General features: G+C 37.5%; 1 long non-coding RNA gene across 1 annotated transcript in view; it reads right to left on the bottom strand.

Moving 5' to 3' along the window:
- LOC114043989 overlaps nucleotides 1–10,403 on the bottom strand; it is a 28,060-nt gene extending 17,657 nt beyond the window's left edge. Inside the window, exon 1 of the long non-coding RNA XR_003569159.1 lies at nucleotides 10,098–10,403. This is a non-coding gene — a long non-coding RNA (uncharacterized LOC114043989). The remainder of the gene's footprint in view (nucleotides 1–10,097) is intronic.
- Between the last annotated feature and the right edge of the window lie 17,099 nt (nucleotides 10,404–27,502).

The raw sequence follows: 27,502 nt of genomic DNA, 5'->3' as shown, positions 1-27,502 counted from the left end.
TTGGAAGAGCCCCTGTGGAGAGTGTGATAGTGAGTTGATAAGCAAAGTATAGTAGGATTGCCTAGTAGTAGCAAGAACCCACTACTTCTCACTGAGTCATTTTGAGGCTGGGGAAAACACTCCATATTCCCATTTATCTTTCCTACTGTTCATCCCCAGATCCCTAGCTCTTGCTGGTACCATGGCAAATTACCCTGAAACTCAGAGATACTTTGGGTTATCACCAGAAACACTAGAAATGAAAGGATATTACTACTGTTAACTACTGGCTGCTGTTAGCAATTTTGTTGGGCTAGCAAATGCTCATTTCCCTATTACAAAGGGAACATGTTTTAAGAACTAGGTTGAAACAAACCTATTTTGACTGGTGACTTGACTCGATGAGAACACTTTTGATTGAATCATTCAGTTAGAACTACATGTCAATAGGACATACTGCACTTGTTGGATCAATCAAATCCATTGTGTTAAAGACTGAGTCACACTCTAAGCAATTTGTTTGAAAGGAAGAAGCTGTCTCAAAATTGGGAGATGAAATTCTGAGTGTCTGCATTTCAGAGGTTAGAGTAAGAATGACATTTCTAGCATGCTTTTCAGGAGCACAGGGAGGATTGAGTTGTGGCAGAGGATGATATCGAGAAGTCATTGGCTGTACAGGCATTTTGGAACACAGGACCCAGGCTATTGGAAATCCCACCAAAAAGTCAACTCTTTCCTCAACTTCCTTTTTCAATACCTATCCATCCATCCAGTGCAGAAATTGTAATATAATCAGCTTTGTTACCCAAATGTTTCCAGTAAAGTGAATTTTGCCTCAACCATAAAGAGGCTTGAAGTTAGAGACAGATATAATAAGGTAACATCTGCCTAGATGCTATGCATTTTCCTATGTCATATATTTCCTATGATATATTTCATATATCAGCAGAGCTGGGATTGGAACCTAGAAGGTGAATAGACTACTGGGACTGAGTCAGGAACTTGAGTTCAAATCCACCCTCAGACATTTACTAGATGCATGACCATAGACAAGTCATTTAACCTCTATCTGACTCAGTTTCCTCAACTGTAAAATGGGAATAATAATAGCACCTCACAGAGTTGTGAGAATCAAGTGAGATGATGTTTATAAAGCACTTAGCACAGTGCCTGGCACATAGTAGGTGAGTAATAAATTCTTAAACCCTCCTCCCTCCCCTTCTGACTCCAAATTAAATTTTCTTTCTACCATACAATGATAAACCGAGTTAACAAAAGAGTAGGGAGCAGTAGGAGGAAATGGATTACCAAAGCTAAGACCTTTTCAAATTTTCTAACATTTCACTGAGTGTTCCCTTTTGACACTCAATGTTGTTGTTATGTGAGATTGCTGGCTAGACTGATACTAGATGACAGCTCAGTCAGCCATGATATAGGAATGCAGGTATATCTAAGGACTTCTTTCTCCCCTCAGTAGAAAATGAGTCCCCCTTCCCTCCCTAGAGGCAGCAGTCAGAAGATATTGCTTCATAAATGCTGTCTCCTCTCTACCTTGTAAATAACTAGGTGGAAGTAACTTTCAGTCAAGGTAAAGGGGGTCCCCATATAGGTCAGTGACCCACCAAATGTTCCCATATGATTATGTCCTTGAAGGAAGGTTTCTCCTTATTCAAGGGATCAACTCTACACTCCTCCCACCCATATACACTCCCCCCTCAGTCTTGTACAGAATGTTTTTCTTTGCTGGGAAATTAGAATTTTTAAAAAATATTAAAATATTTCACATTATAAAGGAAGACAATGGCAGATGAACTAGGCTAAAAAACATAGGTGTACAGAGAGGCTGTTTTTCCAACTATTATCTTAGGATCATCACATTTAGAGCTGGAAGGGACCTAGGAGATTAACTAGTCCAGCCCCCTCATTTTGTATGTGATCCATCTTTGGCTCTGCTCATAGGGAAGAGTGCCTTGAGAGACATGGGAATTCTGGACAAACTGTCCAGTCATCAGGAAAGTGACAGAGGACAAAAAGTAGTCAGGATTCAAACCCAAGTCCCCTGACTCCAAATACAGTGTTTGTCTTCCATACCAAATAGCCTAGGAGAACTATATTACCAGGATCTCTTGCAGGGGTGTACTTGAGCCTGTTCATACTGATTCCCAAGAACTAATTATTACATTTTTCAATGTCAGCATTTACACCCTGGAAATTAGCAAATACTACAAATCAGGGCTTGGTTTCTTGTTTTGTTAATTGTCTAGACCAGGTATAGGCCCTCAAGTGTAGCCCTTTGACTGAATCCAAACTTCACAGAACAAATCCCCTTAATAAAAAGATTTGTTCTGTAAAACTGGGACTCAGTTAAAAGGCCACACCAAGGATCTAGAAGGCCATATGTGGCCTTAAGGTCCCAGGCTTTGTATGTTCTCAGCACCTTCCCACCTCCCTGAACTTCCTCCCCACTCTGATTGGAGAGCTGGAGGAAAAGTCTTCCTTTACAGAAGGCAGAATCTGAATTTTGCAGTTCCCTCCACTTTCCGTTTGCATCTCTGCTTGGTTTCAACTACACAGGACAAGATGCCCCCTCACTGAGTATCTCCTGGTATCTTCCCTCCCCACCCCTGGTTTTCTAGCTTCTTTTTGTGTGTTGCTCCACACACACACACACACACACACACTTGCCATCCAGCTCTTAGCATAGTACCTGGTACATGATAAATACTTAATAAATGTTTAATAAATGTTTATTGAATTGAATTGTAGAAAAAGTAGATGTGATAGAAATAGTATTATCCTAAATATCAGGAGACCATGGTCTTAGTCCTATATCTGCCATTAAGTATCTGTGTTACCCTGGGTTAGTCATTTAATCTCTCTTGTTCTTAAGGGAAGCTAGGTGGTACAGTGGATAGAGTGCCAGGCCTGGAGTCAGAAAGACTCACCTTTTTGAGTTCAAATCTGGCCTCAGACACTTAATAGCTGTGTGACCCTGGTCAAGTCGCTTCACCCTGTTTGCCTCAGTTTCCTCATCTGTAAAATGATCAGGAGAAGGAAGTGGCAAACCACTCCAATATCTTTGTCAAGAAAACTCCAAATGGGGTCATGGAGAGTCGTACACAACTGAAAAATGACTGAACAACAACAAAGTTCTTTACTGTTTCATTTATAAAGTGGGAGAAATCATATCTTCCTTCAGTACTTCACAGAGTTGTTGTGAGAATCAAATGAAATAATATCTGAGGAAGCACTTGACAAACCACAAAGTGCTATGCTTACATTAGGTATTATTATGATCTTTTAATAAAATCTTTTATGTAAGGAGATCAGTATAAGCTTTTTTATATTAGGAGAAGGATATTGTAACTACTTGTCTGTTTTGGGGTCTGGTCCTATCTCTGTTATTTCTTTTGGAAATACTGTGGTTTTCACAGTCACATCTATCACCCCAAATTTGTCATTGTTGTTTACTCTACCATTCCTTAGGGTACATTAATGGATGATCATCAGTGTCCAGCTCCCTGTGTGTGGGTATGTCTCATGACTCTCTACTGGATCTTCTCTTCTGTCCCTACATTCTCTTTCAGTAATATAATGGTTCCCATGGGTTAAACTATCATCTCTATGTTGATAACTCCTATCACTATACATCCAACCCTCTCCTGTCTCTTGATCTCTAGTCCTAACCATCAACTGCGTACTGGACCTCTCCATCTGGAGGTTCCATAGACAGCTCAAATTCAACATATCCATAAGAGATCTCATTGTATTTCCCCTAAAACCGCTCCTTTACTAAGCTTTACTATTTCTATTTAAATTTAAAAGGAGAGGGGCAGCTAGGTGGTGCAGTGGATAAAGCTCTGGCCTTGGAGTCAGGAGGACCTGAGTTCAAATCTGGCCTCAGACACTTGACACTTACTAGCTGTGTGACCCTGGGTAAGTCACTTAACCCCGATTGCTCATCAAAAAAGCAAAAAAAAATTTAAAAGGAGAATACTGTCATCCTTAACTATTATTTTGTGTGTGTATATATATATATATATATGTAATTTTGCATATATGTACACATATATAATTGTGTGTATTATGTATAGTAAAATGTGTGATACCTATGTAGGCTATGCATGTCCATATGGATTATCTCAATGTATAGAAGCATGGCTCTCAGGAGACATGGATAGATATGATCTGAGGTCAAGATTCCCATGAGGAGAAGAGGAGAGTCTGAGAGTAGTGCCTGTACTCCTTCCCACATGCCAGGAAGAGTCAGGTAGGTCCCAGGAATCCTATAAGTTAGGACTTCTTTTCTTCAGTCTTGAGAGGGGTAACAGGATAGAATTATTTCCATCTACCTCCCGGAAATATTGTTCAAACCAAGAGAGATGCCTCAATCTTATCCAAAGGAAAAGTCTCCAAAGTTTCTAGGGAGACAGGTTAGAAATCAGGTACATGTTAATGAGTTAGCTTCTACATATCTGCAGCTTCCAAAATGTTTCTCTTTGGTCTCTGGAGTTGCCTTTGGTGAAAATCTAGAGCTACATGTATCTCTCTTCCAAGCAACTTAACCAACTTGGCCCTCACACAACCACATAGCAAAATGTCAGCATTCTCTTTAGGAGAATTAGGAGTCTCCTGCATATGCAATATTCAAAACAGCTTAAGCTTGGAAACCAGGCCACACTTATATTCACATATTTGTTTGCATGTCTTACTCCCATAAGCTACTTCAAGGCAGTGACTATTTCATGTCTGCCTTTGTATCCCAAGTACCTAATGTCTGGGGTGTATGGGGTATTCAAGAAGGAGTAAGCACCTCTGGAGTGAGAACTTGCTGAGCTCTTCTCAGTGGTGCTTATCCACCTTTGGTGTCCACTTGTCACCCAATGCTTACCTGTGGCTCTAAGTAGTGATAGCACGCAGCAGCCACACCTGGGTAAAATCATCTTGGCTGACAGGTGAAACCAGGTTGACAGTAACCAGTAGGCCTCAGATCTGTCAGTGAGTTAATAAAGTGTCTGCTCCAAGCATGTGAAGACTTCTCCCAGCAGAATGGGCAGAAGAGAACAATTTGTTCCAAAACCATGAAGGTGGCTGAAGCAGGTGCTGTGGAGTGCTTAGAGCTTGGTCAGACATAGAAGATGCCAAGGTCACCCGCTGCATCCTGGGCCATTGTCAGTTATCTTGACTTTTGTCCTGCCTTTGGACTTTGATGACTCAGGAAGAAAGAGTGAAGCTGATGACTTTGCACACCTACGCCTCACTTAAATCTCATTCATGCGAAGTCAAGACATCACCCAGTGATGTCATTGGTCTCCTTTGAAAATGAAGTACAAACAACCTCTTCTAATATTAACAACATTATCCTTCAACCAATCCTTAACCCATGAACACAAGGCCCTTCATGAACCTGGTTACTGTCCTCTGCTCATGTGAGAGAGGTTATGAGACTAAGCATGTTTCTAGGTTACTTCTGATGACAGATGTATGTGCTTTGGCCTCTGGTTAAGGGTCTTGAGTGACCAGAGGATCTCAGCTGGTTTCTGGATCCCTGTGCTGGTGGTGGGTGGGTAGAGAGAGAGCTAAGAATTCACCAGTTCTGGTGATATACACACACGCTCTGACCTCTTGCTGCAGAACAAGCATAAACAGAGGTTCCTGGCTGATCCTTGGACCCTGTGACTGGTAGGAAGAGGGAGGATTGTACCAAAGGCAATTGGTCAGAGTCAGGAGGAATTATTCATCCAGTAGGCTTCAAAGGCAAAACAACTTCTGCTGCTGCTTCTTCTTTGCATTTCTTTTCCTGAGCCAAGGTAGTCATATTACAATCCTGTGATGAGTATTTCTTTCCTAAATGGCAATCTTGTGAGAACAACAGGTCTTGGATCTTGGATCCAGGTGCCAATTGCTCTTCAGGGGATGATCTCTGCAACAACTTTCTTGGAGGAGATGAACTCCACCAGAATGATACTAGGACTAAGATGATAGCACTTAAAAAGCCTGAGCCATGAATTGCCTTGCCAGGAGGAAGGAAGGAAATATTCATTAAGTACCTACTACATGCCAGGCACTCTGCTAAGCACTTCACAAATATTATCTCAATTGATCCTCACAACAACCCTGGAAGATAGGTCCTATTATTATCCCCATTTTACAGATGATGAAACTGAGGCAGATAGAGGTTAAGTGACTAGCCCAGGGTCACATAGCTAATAAGTGTATGAAGTCAAATTTGAACTCACATCTTCCTGACTCCAGGCCCAGCGCTTTATCTACTTGGCCACATAGCTGCCTAGGAGATCCCAACTTATGATCTGCATAGACCTCAAAGGTCTGACATAAAAATAAAACATCTGTTCAGTACTCACACAGGTCTCCCAGGAGTCTTTATCTCCCAGAAGAGTGCTATATAGTAGCAATGATAAGTAACTGTTTTATAATATAAGTATTTGTCAATTTTTCATTTGAGCCTTTTGTATCTTAAGTATTTCCTTTGTAGCAGAGAAAATAAATAGTTCTCATAATGTATGTCTGACATCTATTACTTTCTTACATTGCATAACTTTCCTGGTAGGAAACTTGTTAATCCCTTTAAGTGAAAGCCTAGACATGATTCCAAACTAAACTTTAAGAGATTTTCCTTCAGACTCCAGGGTTGGGACATAATGAATCAGAGTGTTTAAGGGGAAAAAAAACAGACTACTTTCTTTGAAGTTTAGGACCCTCCCAACTGTCAGAGGGAAACTGGGGATTGAACCACAATTTGCTCAGTCATTCTCCAGTCATTGGATACATATACTGTTTCAAGCTTTGCACAACTAGAAACATAGGGGGTGTGCCCAGGAGGACCTTGGTCAAGGTTAACTCCTTGTTAACCAGGTTAGCGAGGTCAAAGGATGAAACTTTTTTTTTTGTGACTGAAGATACTGTGATATATCCAGGCCCATAAGGCCAGTTCATGGTCTTGGGTTACACATTTGGACTTGGCCTTTAAAATGGAGATAAACATTCAGAAAGCTAAAAGACGCTGGAGGAGAAGGAGGAGAGAAATTACCATAACTCAGACTCAATTCTCTAGAAGAGAAGCTTCAGCATCTCAATACCCTTATAAGGAACCATATAAAGATGATCAAGGGGGCAGGTAGGTGGTGCAGTAGATAGAGCACCTGAAGTCAGGAGGACCTGAGTTCAAATCCGACCTCAGACACATAACATTCACTAGCTGTGTGACTCTGGGCAAGTCACTTAACCCCAATTGCCTCACCCCCAAAAAAAAAAAAAGATGATCAAGGAGGGACATCTAGTGGTGCAATGAATAGAATGCCAGGCCTAGAGTCAGGAAGACTCTTCTTCCTGAGTTCAAATCTGGTTTTAGACACTTACTAGTTGTGTGACCCCGGGCAAGTCACTTAACTCTGTTTGCCTCAGTTTCCTCATCTATAAAATCAGCTGGAGAAGGAAATGACAAACCATTTTAGTATCTTTGCCAAGAAAACCCCAAATGGGGTCACAAAGAATTGGACACAATTGAAACAACTGAAAAACAACACAAAGGTCTCTTCTAGCTCTAAATCGATCATTCTGTAACCATATGAAGTTCCTGTTCTAAGCTATTCTCCTTATAATTATTTCCTTCAAAGCTTTTATTTCATTTTTTATATTTTGTAACATATCTTCCAGGTATTAAAGTAGTACTTGTGGAAAATCATTTTTTTCTTTGACTCTTTGCCTGCATTTTTATAATTACTCTCATCTTGGTTGGATATTTGGCTCTCTCAGGATCTATAATAATTCTTTATAATATTCTTCTGTTTACTCATATGTCCAGCTCTAGTTCCTGAATTGGGACTTTGTGTCTGGGTCAGGTTCTACTTTCCAGTGAACTTTGGGTGGGGTGGTCAACCCTGCCTGGTCTCCATCTGGGTTGCCTGGGTTCTTCCAACTCTCATGGCGCGTTTAAGCTAAGAGCACTGGTAGTTATAACCAATCCCACCTTGATTTTGGAGGTTCAGAGTTCTAGTTCTTCAGGACCCTCTGGAGTTCCTCTGGACAGAGTGCTATAGGTAGATCTCAGAGTTTCTGGGCCTTGGGTGTCCCAGGCTGAGTGTTGTTTGCTATTTCCAAGGATGATATTATGGGTGTCTGACCAATGTGATCCACATTTGTAAGCTCTGGATACAGAACCTTGCAGGCTGTAAGGGTCTCAGACCTGTCTCTGCTCACTCTAAGAAACTACCATCTTGTTTGTCTATACTTTGCTGGTTTTTTGGCTGAGTCTCCTTTCCTATTGCCTGTGGTCTTGCAGATGACTTTTTGTATAATTCTGAGATAGCTGAAATAATTTACTAGAGTTTCTCATTGAATTTCTTGATTATTATTTGTTCCGATGATATTTTTAGTTTTTTCTGCAATAGGTGTTTGGAAAGTGGGCTTCCTGCCACTATTCAAGCAGTGATCTTAGCCATAAGTCCTAAAAATAAACTATATGGAAAACATTCATGTTATAGTATATCTTGGAAGTAGTCCAATTACAGAAATTAATATCTATGTACCCTTAGGAATGCAGAGTTTGGTTGTACTTTCCCTTAGTTATTTCCCACTAAGAACTGAGTCTGTTTTGGGTAGGGAAGGTTAAGAATCTCAGATGTCTATTTTAGTGCAAATGTTGGATTCTAATTCTGGCCTTGAGAGTTGATTCCATATCCTCAGTCTTTGTTTTTTTTCCCCTATTGATGCTTCCTTTCTTCCTTCTCTCCCCACCCCCCTCCTCTGCATCTACACACGTATCAGAGACAAGTCCCTTCCAAGTCTCTAGTGTCCAGGGGTTAAAGATGGATGACTTAATAATTAAAATGTTAGTAAAAGATTCCTTTTGCTGGCTGCTGACAGCTTTAATTCAAATTTAAACTTGAGAAATAATCTCCACAGAGATTCAAAGTTTTAGGCATTTTGAAATAAAATTACATTAGAAATAAAGATCTCAAAACCTAATAAAAATGAAATATGACTACTTATTTAAAAATTTGAAAACTTCATTGAACTCTATTTATCTTCAATTTGACATATCCAGTAGAGACTAGGTTGGAACTGAAAAACCCAAAATTACATTAGTATAATTTAGACCTGTTAATTGACTACATGTTAAGGAACAAAAACATGTGAACACATGCACAAATGGAGAAAGCTTTCTCTTTATAGACTATAGTGTATTAAAAATAATAATTAATAAAAGAAATAAGAACAAAAAGTGCAGACTAACATGTAGACTAAACAATGATATCCTAAGTAATGAATTGATCAAAAAGCAAATCATAGAAACAATAAACTTAAAATTGTATTAGAGGAAATTATAACAATGAGTTAACATACAAAACATGTGGGACATGGCTAAAGTGGTCTTATAGGACATTTAATATCTCAAAACATTTGTATTAATCTAGCTTAGAGGCTAGAGGTAACTACTACTAGAACTCACAGGGATTAAGGATACCTTTTCCTTTAAAGCTCTGTACCCAGCCTTGCAGTTGTGTATTGCATTCACTGCTCTGGGGTTGCCTGATTTTTCTACAGGGGAAGAAGACTCAATTTCACATTCACTCAATCCCGGCAACTCTAGGGAAAGGTGCCAGTTACGAAGTTGTTGTGGTTATGGCCTCAGATGCTAAGATTTTCTCTAGCAAGGAGGAGAGGAAAGTAAAAATGGTACCAAAAGTACAAACATGATTCATGTATGGATAGGCAGTTTGTTCCCACCCAGAAAAGGAAATATTAGCTAATAAAGATTCATAGATTTGTTAAAAGAGAACAGGCTAACTTATTACTGCTAGTACCTTCACTTCAGAGGTGAATACTTAAGCCTCATTTGAACACAGTAGTATTTCCAAGGCTATTAAGTAGCACTTTTAGATTTCACCTCTGTACTGGCATTGTCTGGTCAAACAGCCAAGTGGCATTTTCTTTTGGACAGCCTCCTGTTCTAATGTTGACACTTCCTATGCCAATGCTTTCCTTATTACAAGCCTAAACCTGTTAGTGCTAAATGGGTCCAGGACCTTTCTAGCTTTACAAGGTCAGTGCTAACGCAAAGGAGTAACAGAAGAAGAAGCAAAATATCTAGGAACCTCTGATCCAAGCCCAGCTGAGTCCATGCTTCATATCAGGAGTGGTGGTTAAAAGGTCTCTCTCCCCCCTTTATGCCAAGGTAAGGAAAGCGCCTTCCTTCTTCCAACTCTGATTGGAGTCGCATCTCATCTTCTCCAAAGCTATCTTCCAGAGACGTGTCAGGCAAGAACCAAATCTTTCTTTTCTAGGTGTAGCACCCTGCATCATTGAAACTTCTTGTTCAGCAACCTTTCAGGAAGATTCAATCCGTTGATGAGTCATATAGAGCTGAAAGCAGAGCATATCTGCACATGCTTCAAGGGGGGGTGGAGAGAATCTGTTAGATTAACAAAAGAGAAAAAGAGAACACTAATGAATTGAGTTCATAATTAAAAAAAAAACCTAGAACACCAACAAATTGATCTCTTGATAAAAGAAAAATTTTAAGTGTAAAGGTGGGATAAGCAGAACAAAAAAATTAACAGTAAAATAAAGAGCTGTTTTTAAAAGAGCAACAAAATCAATAAATTGTAGTTTGATTTTTTAAAATTGATCTTAAAAAACGAGAAAGTAACCCAAACAAAAAGAATGAAAAATAAGAAAGGTATAATTTATAACAAATGGAAAGGAAATAAAGAAAATTATCAGAAACTATACCAAACTGATGCACATCAATTAAGGAGTAACTGAACAAGTTGTGGTATATGAATATAATGGAATACTATTGTGCTGTAAAAAATGATGAGTGGGTGGACTTCAGAAAAACCTGGAAAGACTTACAAGAACTGATGCTGAGTGAAGTGAGCAGAACCAGGAGAACATTGTACACAGTAACAGCAACATTGTGTGAAAACTAACTTTGATAGACTTAGCTCTTCTCAGCAATACAAGGATCTCAGACAACTCCAAAAGACTCATGATGGAAAATGCTATCCACATCCAGAAAAAGAACTATGGAGTCTGAATGCAGATCAAAGCATATCATTTGCTCTCTCTCTCTCTTTTTGTTTCTTCTTTCTTGTGGTTTCTCCCATTGGTTCTAATTCTTCTTTACAACATGACTAATGTGAAAATATATTTAATATGAATACATATGTATAGCCTATATCAGATTGCATGCCTTCTTGGGGAGAGAGGAGGAGAAAGGGAGAGAAAATTTATAACTCAAAATCTTATAGAAGTGAATGTTGAAAACTAAACATAAATAAATAAAACTTTAAAAATTACATGGCAATAAAATTAAAATCTAAATTAAATAGAGATCTACCAAATTATAACATGCTAAAATTAAAGTAACAGAAAATAGGTTAACTAAATAACATAATTTCAGAATGTAAAATTGGGTGAGCCATAAATAAATTCTGATTAAAAAATCCAGATCTAGACAGATTTATGAATGAATGATATTTTTATCAAACATTTAAAGAACAAAATTCTCTGCTACATACATTTTTTAAAATACAGAAAAATTAGGCATACACTAAACTTTTTCTATGAGACAAATATGATTGTTATCCCTACACCACGAACGATAAAGTGCAGAAAGAGAATTATAGACAAGTATCACAAATAATTATTGTTTCAGATGATATCAATAAAATACCGGAAAAGAGATTATAGCAACATATTTTTAAAAAATCATTATGACCAAGTTGGATTTACACTAGAAATGCAAGAATGATTTAACATTAGAAAACCATAATTGTATTAATGTCAAGAACAACAACACAAAAAGCAAATGATTATGTCAATAAGTGTAGAAAAAGTGATTGATATAATACATTACTATTAGTGACATAAATAAAACCAAAAGAAAAATCTACATAATAACAACAAGAATATAAATGAAAAGATTACTAAAAGGAAGTTGTACTTTGAGCAATAGAAAAACCAATGAAGATCCCAGAGAAGAAATAACAAAGTATACTTCCTCTCTCATGGCAGAGAGATGAGGTACTAATAGGACAGAAAATTGTATCCAGTGTCAGACACAAGTTCTATATTGTTTGTTTTTTTAAATTGTTTTTCTTTGTTACAAAGGAAGATTGAATCTGTAAGAGAAGTGTGGAAATAACTATGATATAAATACAAAAGGCATAAAAAATATAGTTGTTTTTAAGAAAAGGAAGATAAAATACAGCACTCATGTTAAAAACAAAAACACTGACTTCCTGCTAAGATCTGAGTAGGAGGTAAGCTGCCTAGTTTTCATATACCTACTCAAACAAAACCCTCAAGTTCACACCAGACTGAATAATGATCAAGAAATACAATGAAAAATAATAGCAAGTTACTTCTTCAACCCCGGAAACATAGAAAAAATCATCTGGGCCCTTCACCCTCTCTCTCCTTTTTTTTTTTTAAGAGCACAGGGTTTCTATGAAAAAGCCCAGGACGTGTCAGAAAGTCCCAAGGAGGAGAATTCAACTGTGCTGCATAGCACAGTGCAGCTGTACTCTGGACCCTGATAGCCCAGGCTCCTAAGATCCAGCACTCAGAACTGCAATGATCCTGAAGGGCTAAACCTCAGGAGGTGGAAAACACCTAAGGTCCCAGTGTTTCACCAAAGAGGGCTGACCATCTCATCTGAAAGTGCAGCAGAGGCTGGAGCCTAATAGTAACACAAAGCTCTAATTGAGGCACTAAAGCTGGAGATATAAACAAAGGAAAAACTAATCAGTATCAAAAAATTATTGCAAAGTTAACTATATAGCAACTACAAGCAGAGATTCAAAGGGAGAAAAGGGCTTTTTATACAAGGACTGTATGAATACCTGGAAGAAATGAAGCAAGAGCTGAACAGTGAAATAAAAAATCTTGAAAAAAGAGTTAGAAGGAGAATAAATAGCTTAGTAGAGAAAGTGGTAAACCTTACCCACTTAATGGTCTTTTGAAAGCTAGAAATGACCAAACAGAAATCAGTGATTCCATGAGACAACAAGAAATAGTAGAACAAAACCAAAAGACTGAAAAAATAGAACAAAACATGAGAAATCTGATATTAAAAATGACTGGCTTGGAAAAACAGATCAGAGATAGAGAATTTAAAAATTATTGAAATCCCTGAAAACCATGATTTAAGAAAAAAAAACAAGCCTGGATGCTATTTTAAAAATCATAAGTGAAAACTGCCCAAATCAATTAGAACCACAGGGCAAAGATAGAAAGAATCCCTCCTGAAAAGAAACCCCAAAATAAACGTGTCATGAATGCTATATTCAAAACCCAAAGCTTCTTGAAACTTAAAACAGTCTAGAAAATAGCCAGAAAGAAGGAGTTTAAATATTTACCAAGGAACTATATAGTCAGGATCACACAAGACTTTTCAGCTTTTATTTTAAAGCAGAGGAGATCTTGGAAAACAATATTCCAAAAGGTTAAAAGTATAAGCTTACAACCAAAAGCAACTTACTCTGTAAAACTGAGTATAATCCTACTGGGTAAAAATTAGATTTTTATTAAAATAAGAGACCCTCAAGCACTTCTGATGGAAAGACCAGAGCTAAGTAAGAACTTTGAAATATAGATACAAGTACAGATAAACCTAGAAAGTTAAATTTATTTGAGCAACTAGAAACACCTGTATGATGATAATATAATAATGTTAATGGGGGGAGAAGAACCAAGTGTTCCTTCAGAATCTTTTCAAAGGGTATTAAGGAAGTTAAATAAGAAAAATGGAGGTCCTGAGGGTAAATTGGTTCTATTCTGAGGATTTGAAATGGGGAAAGAGAATAAAAGGTTAAATACAATAGAATAGCAAAGAGAAAGAAGGTGGTGGAACTTCCTATTTCTCATAATTGGTGTGCATGAGGTGAAATGTATATAAACATGGAGGGAGTAGTAGGCATCAGATGAACCTCACTCATTTGAAATAGTCAAAGGAATTTGTTGTAGCAACATATCAGATTTAACAGGGAAATAATCAGAAACAGAGAGAGGTGCATTAGAGACAGGATAACAAGAAACCAGGAATAGTCATAAGCAAAACAAACTTCTGGATCCTGAAGTGGGGTTTAACAGGAGGGGAGAATGTGTGGGAAAAAAAAGAACTAGAATATAAGGAGGTTACCTTAGATTATCTCTCAGATAATTGGAGGATGGATGAACCAACTGGGGTATACAAAATGTGTAATGAATATTTTCTGGACTCATTATCTCAGATCAAGACTTCTACCTTAGAGTTTTATGGGTACCCTGAATAGTTGGGGTGTCTGTTATCTGATGCTATCACTTAAGCCGCCAGTGATTGTTTCCAACCACTATTAGAGGGATTAGTAATAGTAATAGTGATACTGAGAGAATATTGATACTGAAAGACAGAGAGACAGAGACAAAGAGAACTATAACAACACTTTTCAAAAATGTGCAGAAAAAAAGAAAAGGAAGTTCAGAAGGAAGTACAGAGAAGTTGGACAGTTTTTAAAGTAATGTACAGAGTTTACACTGTGTGTGTGTGTGTGTGTGTGTGTGTGTAATATTTTAAAAGTCAATGTTGTGAAATGGGAAATTCATGATTTCATATAAAATCCTCTCTATGTTCTGCTGTGTATATAGAAATGCTCTCTCTTATTGGTGTTTAAGTTCAGAATAAAAAAAGTTAGTTTTAAAAAAGAAAAGAATACTGAAAGGTATAGGAATTTAAGAATTTTTCCTAACATAATCAAAATTATTTATCTAAATCCAAGAGCTGGCATGAAATGTTACATATATATTGATGTGCCTGGACTATTTTCTTTTTTTTCCTTATAAGAGAAATCTCAGTGAGAGATGGGGCAAGGAACATCTCCACTGGTCACCCCTCCACTCCCCATCTTGCTCTTTGCCTTCAGAAATAAATTAAATTAGCCCAAGTTTGATAGTCAACAAGTTTAATAATAATAGTTCAAATACCACAGAGATGAAATTGAACAGTTAGGGGAACCAAAAGTATCCAATGTTTGTTGCTTGGTTTAGTAATCAAGAAGTGACATTGGGGAAAGCAGAAAGTGATGGGATTGCCTGGCAAATGGTAGGGGGAAAGACCACTTCTTGGATGGACCTTGATGAAGAAAAAGAAAGGTATTGACTGCATTGATGATCCTCACTAGCTCCAAGGCTTGTGTTGCATTCTTCAACTGGTCAGAAAGTCAGGACTAAATATCCTCAGTTCCTAATCCAATAGCCTCCAATGATCTTTACTGCAGGCCATTGCTCTTCTCCCTGCATGAAAGACCCAAAATGGAGCCCCAGGAATGTCTCATCTTGTCTCTCCATTAGCTCCCAAAGACTTCTTTCTTTGTAGCCACCGTATTCTTTTTTTTTCCCCAAGAAGTTCATTTAAGATCAAGAACAAGAACATAGGAATCTCATGAACTTTGGTGCAGTCTACCAAGCCCACAGATATATTTTTCTATCACTATATTTCCATGACAATGACCGTGGGCAGAACAAAGATGGGTTACATTCATAATGGAGGAATTTTAGAAGTATTTAAGAATACTTTGAGAACAGTATAGCTAGTAGAGCAAAATTCCCCAATATCACATATATTATTTGACATAGTACTAGAAATGTGTGCTACAACAGTAAAGCTAGACAAATTAAAAGAATAAGCTTTATCAAAGCAGAGGAAAATTTCTGTCTTTTTTTACCATAGCATGATGGTATTCTTAGAAAACCCTAGAGAATCAGACAAAAATTAATCAAGTTAAGAGCTTTAGTAAAGTAGTAGGATATAAAATAAACACACATTTTAAAAAATCATCGTTTCTGTGTTACTAATAAAAACCATGAATCAGTTAGCCAACAAGCATGTATTAAGCACTTATTATGTATCAGGCACTGTGCTAAGTACTAGCAATACAGGATAAATTGGAGATAATCAACAGAGGGAAGGCACTAGTATAATGGAGACTGGGAAAGAATTTTTGTAGAAATTAAGATTTTAACTGGGACTTTGAAAGAATCCGGGGAAGCCAGAAGGCAAAGATGAGGAGGGAGAGAAGTCTAGGAAGAGATAATAAGAGAAATACAATTTAAAATAATGGCATAGTATTTTTGTGGTATAAAATGACAAAAAGCATTGAATTTAATTAACTTATCAAATACACAAGACTGTGTTCAGTACAGTTGAAAGTACAATGACTTTGTAATTAGAGGGCCTCTGTTCAAATCCTGCCTCTGATGCTTACTCACCAGCAAGACCTTGGGCAAGTCACTTTCCTCCTCAGTCCTCAGCTTCCTTATTTGTAAAATGTGAAGATCAGACTAGATGGTCTCCGAGGCCCCTTCAAGATCTAGATTTAAGATCTTATGAAACACCCTACAAGAAAAATTTTACGGAAATAAAAGAAGACCTAAATAAGTGAAGAGAGATTCAATGTTCATGAAGAGGTCATGCAAAACAGCAAAGATGACATTATATACATTAATTTATATATTCACCATCACACCAATCAGATTACCAAGGTGATACATCATAGCATCAGTCATAACAAAAACAAAATTCACACGGAATTTCAAAAACATCTAGTAAAAAATGGGGGTTGGTTACCAGCTCACAAACTGTGTTGCAAAGCAGTAATTATCTTCTCTTTTGTACTGGTCCTCTTGCATAATCCTTGGTTAGTAATGTGTTACAGCCTACTCACATCGACCACATACCTTTCTTTTTTCCTTTGGGTGACCCATCATCACTATTGTATACTTTTGGCATGTAAAATATGGGCCTTTTTTTTTTTCAGAGAAAAGCTTGGGATCATTAAAAACTCTATGTGATTTCCCAAAAGCAATCTGAGTAGAGCTCACATTGAACAAAACCAAACCAAGAAGGTGGATTAGAGAGTACACGGAAGGTGCACATTAGAGATCACATAATTTTAGTGATGTTTAAAGATGGATTTTCAAGATATCTGAAATCAAAGGCTTAGGAAAAAAACCCAGACCTTACTGTTGTTATTAAAAGGTGAGCAAGAGACTATTAAGTATCATCAACCCAAAAACCTACTTTCCCACCTTTACATAATCTATTAAAAGAATAAACCATACCTTCACAAAGGATATTCTTACTGAAGTTACAAGAAGGAAACAAGCAGTCTTTTCCAAACAATATTCATTCAACAGTAGACCATGTCTTTACATCATACAGCTTTATAATAGCATTTACATAGTGATTTAAGAATTGCAAATTGCCTTGTACACATCTCCTTTGAAAATCACTACAACCCTGTGTTGTAGGTGTTGTTGTTATCCCCATATTACAGAGGAGAAAACAGAGTCTGAGAGAGGTTAAATAACTTGCCCAGTGTCATACAACAGAAAGCATTTGACCGTTCTATCTCTGGTCTTCCTGACCATAAATCCAGTGTTCTATCCAGTATGCCATATGACTATCTAAATGACAATTGAATGAAAGATTGAAGAGAATACAAAATCCACTTTGCTTTTGTTTATTGATTATTTTTTGTTTTTTTTATTCAGTAAAGCAAATATCTCCTTCAAAAAGATATCTACTATGCATATCAAAATCAGTTAATATTCCTTTAAAAATGAAACAACGGAGATAACTTTGTTCCATGACAATCTGGTTGTTATTATCGAAAGCCTAAATTTGTTTTTCTGATTCATAGTCCTTCAAAGATAAGGTAAAAGATCAAAATCATAGAAAACAAGATTAGAGCTAGAAGGGGTCTTTAAGATAATTTTGTTCAACACTCTCATTTTACAGTTGAGGAAACTGAGGTATACAGGAAGCAGTGACTCACCTACAGTTACACAATTAGAAAGTGTAAAATATGAAAAGTTCTTGAAGAATTGCAAACTAATGACAATCATATGAAAGATTTCCCCAACTCTAATAATAAGAGAAGCACAAATTGAAACAATTCTGGGCTTTCACTACTCACCCAATAAATTGGCAAAGTTGACAAAAAAAGTAAGTAGTCATCTTGAGAGAGGCTCTAGAAAGACATACATAGTAGTGTACTATCAGTCTAGCTTTGATTTGGTCTAATGTAACCATTCTGGAAAGCACTAAAGAATTATGCTTTAAAAAAATTTACTAAAATGTCCATACTATTTGACCCAGAGATCCTTTTACTAAGAACATACCCCAAGAGAGGTCAGAGACTAAAAGATTCCATATTTCTCAAGGTATTTGTAGCAGCACTTTTTGTGGTACCAAAGAACCAAAAACAATGTAGATGCTCCTCAGTTATGAACTATACAAATTATGATACATTAATATAGTGGAATTCTACTGTTCTAAAAAATTGAATAGAAAAATTCAGAGATGCATAGGATGACTTTTATGAATTGATACTGAATGCCAGGAAAACAATGTATAGAATATTAATAGAAAAAATTTTTAAAGAAACCAAATTCAGGGTAATAATATTGACCAAGCTTGACTCTGAAGAAAAGATGAGAAAAAGTCCCTCTTTTCTTCACAGAAAATAGGCAACATGGCATATAATGTCAGACTTGGTAGATGAGTTGGTTAGTTTTCTGAACTATGTTCTTTTCCCCTCTTTTTTTACTTTTATTACTTTTATTAGCTTACTAGGTAGGAAGAAGGGAGGGATATGTTTTTTAAAATGAAGGTGACATAAACATGAGATAGCCAAAATTTAAAACAAAAACAAGCAAAAAAAAAAGATTAGAACTGGGACTCAAACTCAGGTCTTCTGACTCATTTAATTACACCAAGTATTTCTCTTTGACTTAATTACTGATAAATTTTGTCTTGACACAACAAATATCACAGACCTCTCTGAGCTGGTTTATTTACCCTAGCCTCACCTCACACTGGTAGTCTGGGACTCCCAAAGAGGAATTATTACTGTGACTCAAAATGCCTCAAACACAGTAGTGTAGCTGTGAATTGGTCTAACCACTCTGGAAAGCACTAAGGAATTATGCTAAAGGGTACCTGTTGTGGATGGGGAAGGGGAGAGGATATACTCCTACTATTCGACATTGTAGCTCTTGAGTTGACATCATTATGCTTCAAATTTACACAAAATCTGTCATCATGACACCATTAACTCTTAAATACATTTACTTAACAATAGGCAAAAGCAAGAATAATCTTAATATCATAATTACTCAATATAAAGCAGATGCAGAAGTAACCAAAACATCACGGTCCACCTATAAACCTAAGTTAAAAGTGTATAGTGTAGTATATAAAAGTAAAAGTATAAAAGGATATGCTTGTAAATGTTTAACTATCTACTCTTCACATGCATGATACACTTTTAAATTTAATCTGCACTATTAACATTTCCTCCATCATTTTCTCAAGTCTAGACAATAAAAGAAGCCCCTATTTGTAGCATTTGCCAATTTCCAAGGTATAAGGCCTCACACTGAAAATTTTAACAATCAGCTTTTGTGAGTCAGTATGAACTGTCTACAGCACAACTCTGGTCATACTCTCCCCTCAATGTACCCAGTGTCTGTAGAGGAGATTGAGTACACCCTTAGAGAAAATGAGTAGGGAAACATGTGAGCAGTAAAAATCCACGTGCTTAGGACAATTCACAACTCTGGACTGCAAGGCCTTAGTGCCTTCAGGAACAATCTGCACCACAAAAAGCTATTTTTCTACTACCTGCTCCCTTTCTGGTCCTAACCATTCTGATGTTATATGTATCTATTTTTCCTCCTTCTTTCCTTCTTCTCATGAGACAATCCGAAGGAATGACAAGGTTTTTAAGCTAACATCTTCCTCCTTAACAGGGTGTGAAAAAGGTGCCATGCTATGTTAATGACTTAAACCAGAGAACCACAAAACTCCTCAGGTTGGCTCTTTAGAAAATGCAGATAAAGCCATCCAGCTCTTTACTCAAGAGGATTCTGCTTTGTCCAGTTGGTTCCAAACCTCTTCTTAAAGTGTTGTTTTTCCTTTATTTCGAAGATGACCAATGACATCACAAGGGTGATTTCTTGACATACTCATGAATTGGATTTAAGCAAGGCAGAGTTGCACAAAGTTGTCAGCCTTATTCTCTCTTCCAGAGTCATTGAAGTCCAGTGGCAAGACAAAAGTCAATGCAGTGGATGACCATGGCATCTTCTGTGTCAGACCAAGCTCTAAGCCCTCATAGCACCTACTTCAGGCACTTTCATGGCTGTTGAAACAAATTGTTCTCATCTACCTATTTTGCTGGGGGAAATCTTCATGTGCTTGGAATAGACATCCCCCAACTCACCCAGGGTCTGAGGCTTATCAGTTACCCTCAACCTGGTTTAGCCTGTCTGCCTGGGTGGTTTTACCAGAGTGTGTGGCTGCCACACATGCTACAGCTTCTTAGGGCCAGAGGTGAGAGTTGGGTTATAGGTGAACACCAAAGATGGATGAGCTATCCTGTAAAGGGCTCAGCAAGCCCTCACACCAGAGGTGTGAACACTCTGTATACCCCACACTTCTTAAAGTAAAGCAGATATGAAGCCTTTCTTTTCCCCTCTATTTCTTCCTCTCAATCCAGTGAGGGTAGTAGACAGCAACTAAGTACTTTCCAGAGTTTTAAAGACTCTCAAACTGCGATGGTGCTGGAGGGCAATAAATTCAAATATCAGGAAAATTTAGCTCTTTTCCAATGAACTTTCCAGAAGCAGCTCCAGCCTTCCCTCCTTCCCCTCCTCCTACCCCAGGCAATCATAAAAACAATACATCTCTTTCAATCCTCATGCTCCCATCATAACAGCTTAAACTTTACTGCTGACTTCTTCACACTGCTCTCCTTCACAGCTGGTTTTTTCACTACTCTCAAAACCTCAGATCAGAGCCTCATGGTGGTCAATGACTCATCTTTTCCTTAAGAGGTAAAACTCACAAAAATCTACCTTTTAAAAAAATCAGATATGAATTTAATAGTCCTTATTTAATCATCCCATAGTTTTCAGTTATTTCATTTGCAATCTTGTCAGTTTTAACCTCTAAAACTCTAAAAACAGTTACATGCAAATGACCTGATAAATTACAATGCCATGATGCTTCAATCAATTCTTTTCCTATTCTCTGAATAGTTTGTTTTTTCCCTTCACATTTTATCTGTAAAATCTTTTCTTCACAAGTGGATTTTATCAGTTTTTCATACATAATCTTTTCTTGGACGTTTTAACAATCAAATTGTTCATATACCTCCCATTTACCATGTTTAAATCTTATATGTACATAGCTCTTTGCATGCTGCAAAGCAGCTAGATGGCACAGTGGATAGACAGCTGGGCCTAGAGTCAGGAACACCTGAGTTCAATCCAGTCTCAGATACTTACTAGCTGTGTGACCCTAGACAAGTCTCTTAACCTCAGTTTCCACATCCAAAAAAATGGAAATATATACACAATGAATACCACTGTAAGTTTTTCATCTTAATGTATGCCAATCATCCAAGTAACCAATAAGCATTTATTTAAAACATACCATGTTCCAGATACTGCTGGGATTACAATGATAAAAATGAAATTGTTGCTGTCTTTGAAGATTTTATAATCTTTCTAGAGGAGACAACATACACATAAATGAATATATACAAAATATACATTAAATAGCTAATATAATTTTGGGGAGGGAGGCACAGGCAGCTGCTGGGAAGGGATCAGGAAAAGGGTCAGATAGAAAGTGGTACTTGCTTGAGCTGAGTCTAGAGGGACACCAGAGCCTCTAAGATGTGGAGGTGAAGATGGAATGCATTGCAGGCATCGAAGACAGTCAGTAGCTAGAGATGGGAGAAAATACCCCCACTTATGAGATCATAGATCTAATGACCCATGGATGTTAAGATGAAAGTGGTAATGTCATGATAGTCTTAGTAGATCACATTAAAATACATGATTAGCATGAACAATGAATCCTCTGAAATGGTTGCATTGTTCAAAAGTACACTGCATATTTCCATTGGGCTGGAACCAATTACCATATTTTACATAGTTATAACTTCAAATAGTGTGAATTAGAATACATGTGACCACTTCAGGAGATTCATTATTTGCACTGACCAGGACCTAGCTATTCTTTTTTTTTTTAAGGGTCTGAAACAGCAAAGGAAGGATGAATTCTTTAAGTTGATGTTTGTTAAATAAATAAATAATAGGGTGCAGTCAATGCAGGATAGAAAGTAATGAGCCAGAAATGATTCATAATGTCATTTGGAAAGTGGGAATAGTTGAAACAGATAATCTTTATTTCTGAGAAATGAAACAGAAAAAGAGCCAAGCTGTGTAACTTAAAAGCCAAGTTCATTTTCTGCAAAGGCTGAATTCTTTCCTTTCCCTCAGGTTTTTGGATAATTACAACAACAAAAATGCTCATTTTGAATTGAGATTGTGGTTTCCATAGAATTCCACAGAATTACAAAAGTGTATTAGTAATACTACAAACTTTTTACTTTAAGCTTGTCATTCTTTTCCTTGCACACCCACCACTGCCTTTTCTTTTTGTTGTTGATGTATGAGTGCCAGCAGAGCATATACTTGGTGAGTTTCTCAGATGACACTTGAGGTGCTGCAGAAGCAACACCAACCCACCAAGTTTGTGTCCCTACTTTCTATAAGCCTACAGACAACAGAGTGTCATACTAATTAATAAATTGTACAGTAATAGAGATTTTTCTTTATGCCTGTCTACAAGCTACTCAATCTTGCAAAGCCTAGGACTTGGGTGGGTTGGGTGAGAAGGAGGTTTGGAATTTCAAGACCTGGCATAAAATAATAGCAATATAAAATAATTACCAATTTGGCTCTTGAATTCCCCACTTTGGGCATATCTTTTCTCATTCATAAGTAATATTAAAATTTTTGTAAGCTGGAATTCAAACCTGGTATATTTGCGTGAAACTCCTCATTGGTAGAGAGAATGATTTCTCAACACTCCATGACTCCAAGAGAGGTGGAGTTGGTGAGATCTTGGGAAGGGAGAATTGTTCATCTTCAGAGAAGACATACAAAGTTTTAGGTCACGGGGATGAACCTTATCAATGCAACATCGATAAGGTGGCCATTGAGGCCACAGGTTTCCCACTATTGTTCTAGGATTGCTTTAGGGAGAGATCTCTTAGGAGCCTGCCTTCCAGACAAAATCTTCCTTGGAGAGGAATGGAAAAGTTTCCAAAGATATTTATTCATGCCTCCCTACAAGCTGCATTTAGACAAACCCATATGAATATATGAATAATTTGGAAATCAACTCATTCCTTCCAATGCACAAGTGAAGAAAGCAACTCTTTCTCAACCCCGCAGTTTGCGAAGACAAAGCCAGAAATCTTTTTGAAAAGGATGCTTGCTCAATTTTATACTAATCTGACATGGATGTGACTGTAGTCAAGAAAAATTATGAAAGACTAAAAAGCTGCTGTACCTTATGGAAAACTGGGCAAGAACAATAAATAGGTAACAACATATATATATATATATATATATATATATATATATATATATATATATATGCCTTATGCTGTTATTAAGCATTCAACCAACCTAGAAATTACACAAATTTTATTGTACAAGGCAAAATAGACAGAAAAATGTTTTCCAACAGTATATTAAAATAGAGCCCTCCTTTAACTGCTCTTTCCACTTTTCCAATAGGAGGAAGAATTATATTCATGGAATCTTCTTGTCACAAGTCAGGGAACTATGTCAACTGGAGCAAGGATCCTTTGTGGTAAGAGAGTTTGTCATTCATCTGTCTCAGCAAGGGATGTGGTTTTCAAATGCCTCAGGAGCCATCTTATCTCTAGACCTGACTTGCCCCAATAGTGTTGACTCCAGCTTGCATCTCTACTGTAGGTATAGGCCTCAGTTTTTGCTGGTACTGCCTCCATCCCTAAATACCATAGGTAAAGACTCTAGCAAGTGCTACAGTAGGGGCAATGCTAGAAGTGTCAATCTAAATGTAATGGTTATCCATTCTCTGTGCCAGCTTAGGTTTCTGGTGCAGGATTCAACATCTACCCCCACCTTCCCCATGTTAGCTATTTCCTTTGTGGATTGTAAAGCTTGGGGCTGGAAGTCTCCTCAAGGGCAAAGAACGGGAAATTGGGGATCTGGGTTTTCTTACTTTCCACATTGTCTTGGGTCTCACTGATAGATTCCCATCAAAAAATGTTAGGAGGGGTATACTTTCCTGCTATACTTGTCCATTCTGAAAATGTTATTGTTGTTCATCCTTTGTTCTTGAAGAAGACCAATGACATCAGAAGAGTGATGTCTTGACTTGCAAGTGAATTGGATTTAAGTGAGACAGGGCTGTGCAAACTCATCAGCCTCACTCTCTCTTTCATAGTTACTTGGAGTCCAGTGACAAAACATAGATCAGGAGGACTGGTGTTAGCCATCCCCAATCTCTATCTTGGAAAAAAGACAAATATGGAGCAAGCAAAGTTTCTCTTGAGCTCCTCTTTTTGCCCTCTCTCTTACTGTCTATTCCAAAAGTCTCATTGTCCAAGGTAATAAGGGACCGGATGTTCATGGTGCACACAGTAATGAAGCATGCTAGCTCATCAGGACCATCACAAGGCTCCAAACCAGACCTATCTTCCCCTGCCTTCTCTTTCTCCTCTCTTCTATACCGCTCAGGCTTTGCCATTGTCCCAAACACTGACACCTGTCTATACCATCCTTGAGAAGGTGGAGGAAGCAGCCACTTAATGGATGTGATTTTAAAGGCACTGATGTCCACCTTCCCCTAACCCTCAGCCTTCTGGTGCCAGAAATTTCCCAACTTAAACTTTTGATGAGCTGCTGCTTGGCATACTAGAAAGGCCACTGCAGTTAAAAGGTTTCACTTCAGCCCTGGCTTTGGTACTTACTACCTGTGTGACCTTGGACAAGTCACTGTCCTTCAGTTTTCTGATCTGTAAAATTAGAAGGTTAGACTATATGATATCTAATTTCCCTTCTGGCTCTAGCATTTTGTAATTCTGAGTCAGATAATTTTAATTCAGTTGTACATCAGTGTAAACAAAATCATCAAAACCTTTCCTAAGAGTATGTTTGGGTATCATGGGATTTAGGGATAAAAGGGATTATTCTAGAAATAATGTCCCAGCCTAGTACAAAAGAGTGACTAAGTTTCAGATCTGGTTTAAGGGGACAATGGTGTCATGGGCCTCAGATTGACTTTTCTTAGTTGACTTCTTCATCTGCCTATTCTGTCTTCCTGAAAGGTTGGCTGCAAATTTGTTCATTTTTCAGGAGGGTCCAACTCTTCATGACCCCATTTGGGGTTTTCTTGGCAAAGATACTTAAAGTCATTTGCCATTTCCTTCTCCAGCTCATTTTACAGTAAAGGAAACTGAAGCAAACAGGCCTAAGTGACTTGCCCAGGGTCACACAGCTAATGAGTATCTGAGGCCAGATTTGAATTCAGTCATCCTGACTCCAGGCCCCACTTTCTATAGCTGTACCACTTAGCTGTCCTTGGTCCTGAATAGAGCTAAGGTAATTGGTGTATAGGACTCAGATTTAGTGTTGGGTCCTTACCTCTTACTTTTCAATTTAATATGGACCAGGAATTTTTATGACAATGACCTCAAAAGAGAAAATGCATTTCAAAATAAGGAAATGAGCCAATTTGAGAGGATTCATCTGGCAATTCTTCCCTCTCATTAAGATAAGACTATCTTATAATCAAACGCTCTTGAAGCATAGCTATAAAAATGACAGTTACATAATTAAACCCCATCAGTTTGAACTACTGATAAGAAATTGCCAAATTCTGAGCTTTGTGTGTGAAGATAAAGATATTATGATCTGCAAAGCTATTGCTGTTAGAAAAAAAACAGATAAATAATAACAACAAAACCCAGCAACAAAAACAACTACCTTCTCACTTACTTTGTCTAGGACAGTTTTAATTTTAGTATTTTTCAGTACAGGACAACAAAATGACTTTGTAGTCAAACTTCATTTAGGAAAACTGTTGCAGTAAACAGTTGCTAGAGTAATCAGTAGCATTAATGTTCTATTATTTATTTGGATTTTCAATTTGTGTAAAGGAAGTAACCTCTATTATACACTTTATCTGCAAAAAAAAAGAAAAAGAAAACTCACTTCTGGTGCAGCTCATTTTTTCAATCCATCAGTGAATTGAGAAGCATTTGTTAAATGTCTAATTCATAACAGGCTGCAGGTACAAATACAAAACCAGGACAATTTCTGCCTTCAAGGAGCTCCCATTTTATTAGGACAATAAAACATGGTCACAGACAAGTGAATACAATATATACAAAGCAATTACTGTTGAGAACACCACCATTTCCTCAGGCTCCCAGGCTCCCAACCTCCCAACCTAAGTGTCATCCTAGATTTCTCACTATCTCTCACCCCCTATATCTAATCTATTTCCAAGGCCTGTCAACTTCACCTTTCTAATATCTCTTGATAAGCCCTCTTCTCTCCTTTGATACTGCTGCTATTCTGGTGAAAGCCTTCATCATCTCACTTCTGGACTACTACATAACCTGCTGGTTAGTCTACCAGCCACAAGTCTCTCCCTACTCCAGGCCATCCTCCATCCACCATGTCTCTCATGGAATGCTCTCCCTCCTTATTTCCTCCTCCTGGCTACCCTGACTTCCTTCAAATCCCAGCTAAAATCTCTTCTACAGAAGACTTTTTCTAATTCCTTCTAATTCTAGTGCCTTCACTGTAAGTTGTTTCCTATTTATCCTGTACATAGCTTTTTTGTACATATTTGTTTACTTGTTGTTGACTCCATTAGATAGTGAGCTCCACAAGGGCAAAGACCATCTTTTGCCTTTCTTTGTATCCCTAGTACTTAATCATGGTGCCTATTACAGAATAGGTATTTAGTAAATGTTTACTGACTGAGTATTGATTAAAAATTTTTTCCAGTTCCCTCATTTATTTTCCAATTTTTTCATCTCATTTAATTTATATCATTTCTAAGGTTTTATTTTTAATCTTACTTCATTTCTTCAGGTCATTCTAGTTTATCTTATGGCCAAACTGTATTTTTCTTTGAGGCTTTGCTTGTAGATGTTTTCTGCCTGTTCTCTCTGGGGTTTGTGCCTTGGATGAAATAGAATGACATTGACAAGTAGAGTGTTTGGATTGTCTGAGGAAATAGTTATGGCTTGTAGGTCTTCTATAAAAAAGATTATTTTGGAACCCAACTTATTGGAAAGATTCAGATTCTAGCAAGTAGCAAGAGGGAGTTCTAGCTAATCCCCCTGAGAAGTCATTGCCTAGGTGGGGGGCATGTTAGTTTGGCCAGAGGCAACCAAGAAATTCAAAAGATAAAGAGGAGGGAGGAATAATCTAAGTTGAGGGAACTGGGTGAACAAAACCATGAAAATTGGAGGGTAAATTTTGCATTCAAGAGGAAGAGATCATTTTGGTAAAAGCATGGGGAGAAGAAACCTGAGATATGACTGGAAAAATAAGAAGGTGCCAGATTGTGAAGGCTCTTGAATGC

This window comes from Vombatus ursinus, unplaced genomic scaffold, assembly GCF_900497805.2.
Source record: "Vombatus ursinus unplaced genomic scaffold, bare-nosed wombat genome assembly UNPS02014770.1, whole genome shotgun sequence".
In the NCBI taxonomy this organism is placed as follows: domain Eukaryota; kingdom Metazoa; phylum Chordata; class Mammalia; order Diprotodontia; family Vombatidae; genus Vombatus; species Vombatus ursinus.
The sequence above is the reverse complement of the archived record's forward strand: the minus strand, read 5'-3'. Positions and strand labels throughout refer to the sequence as shown.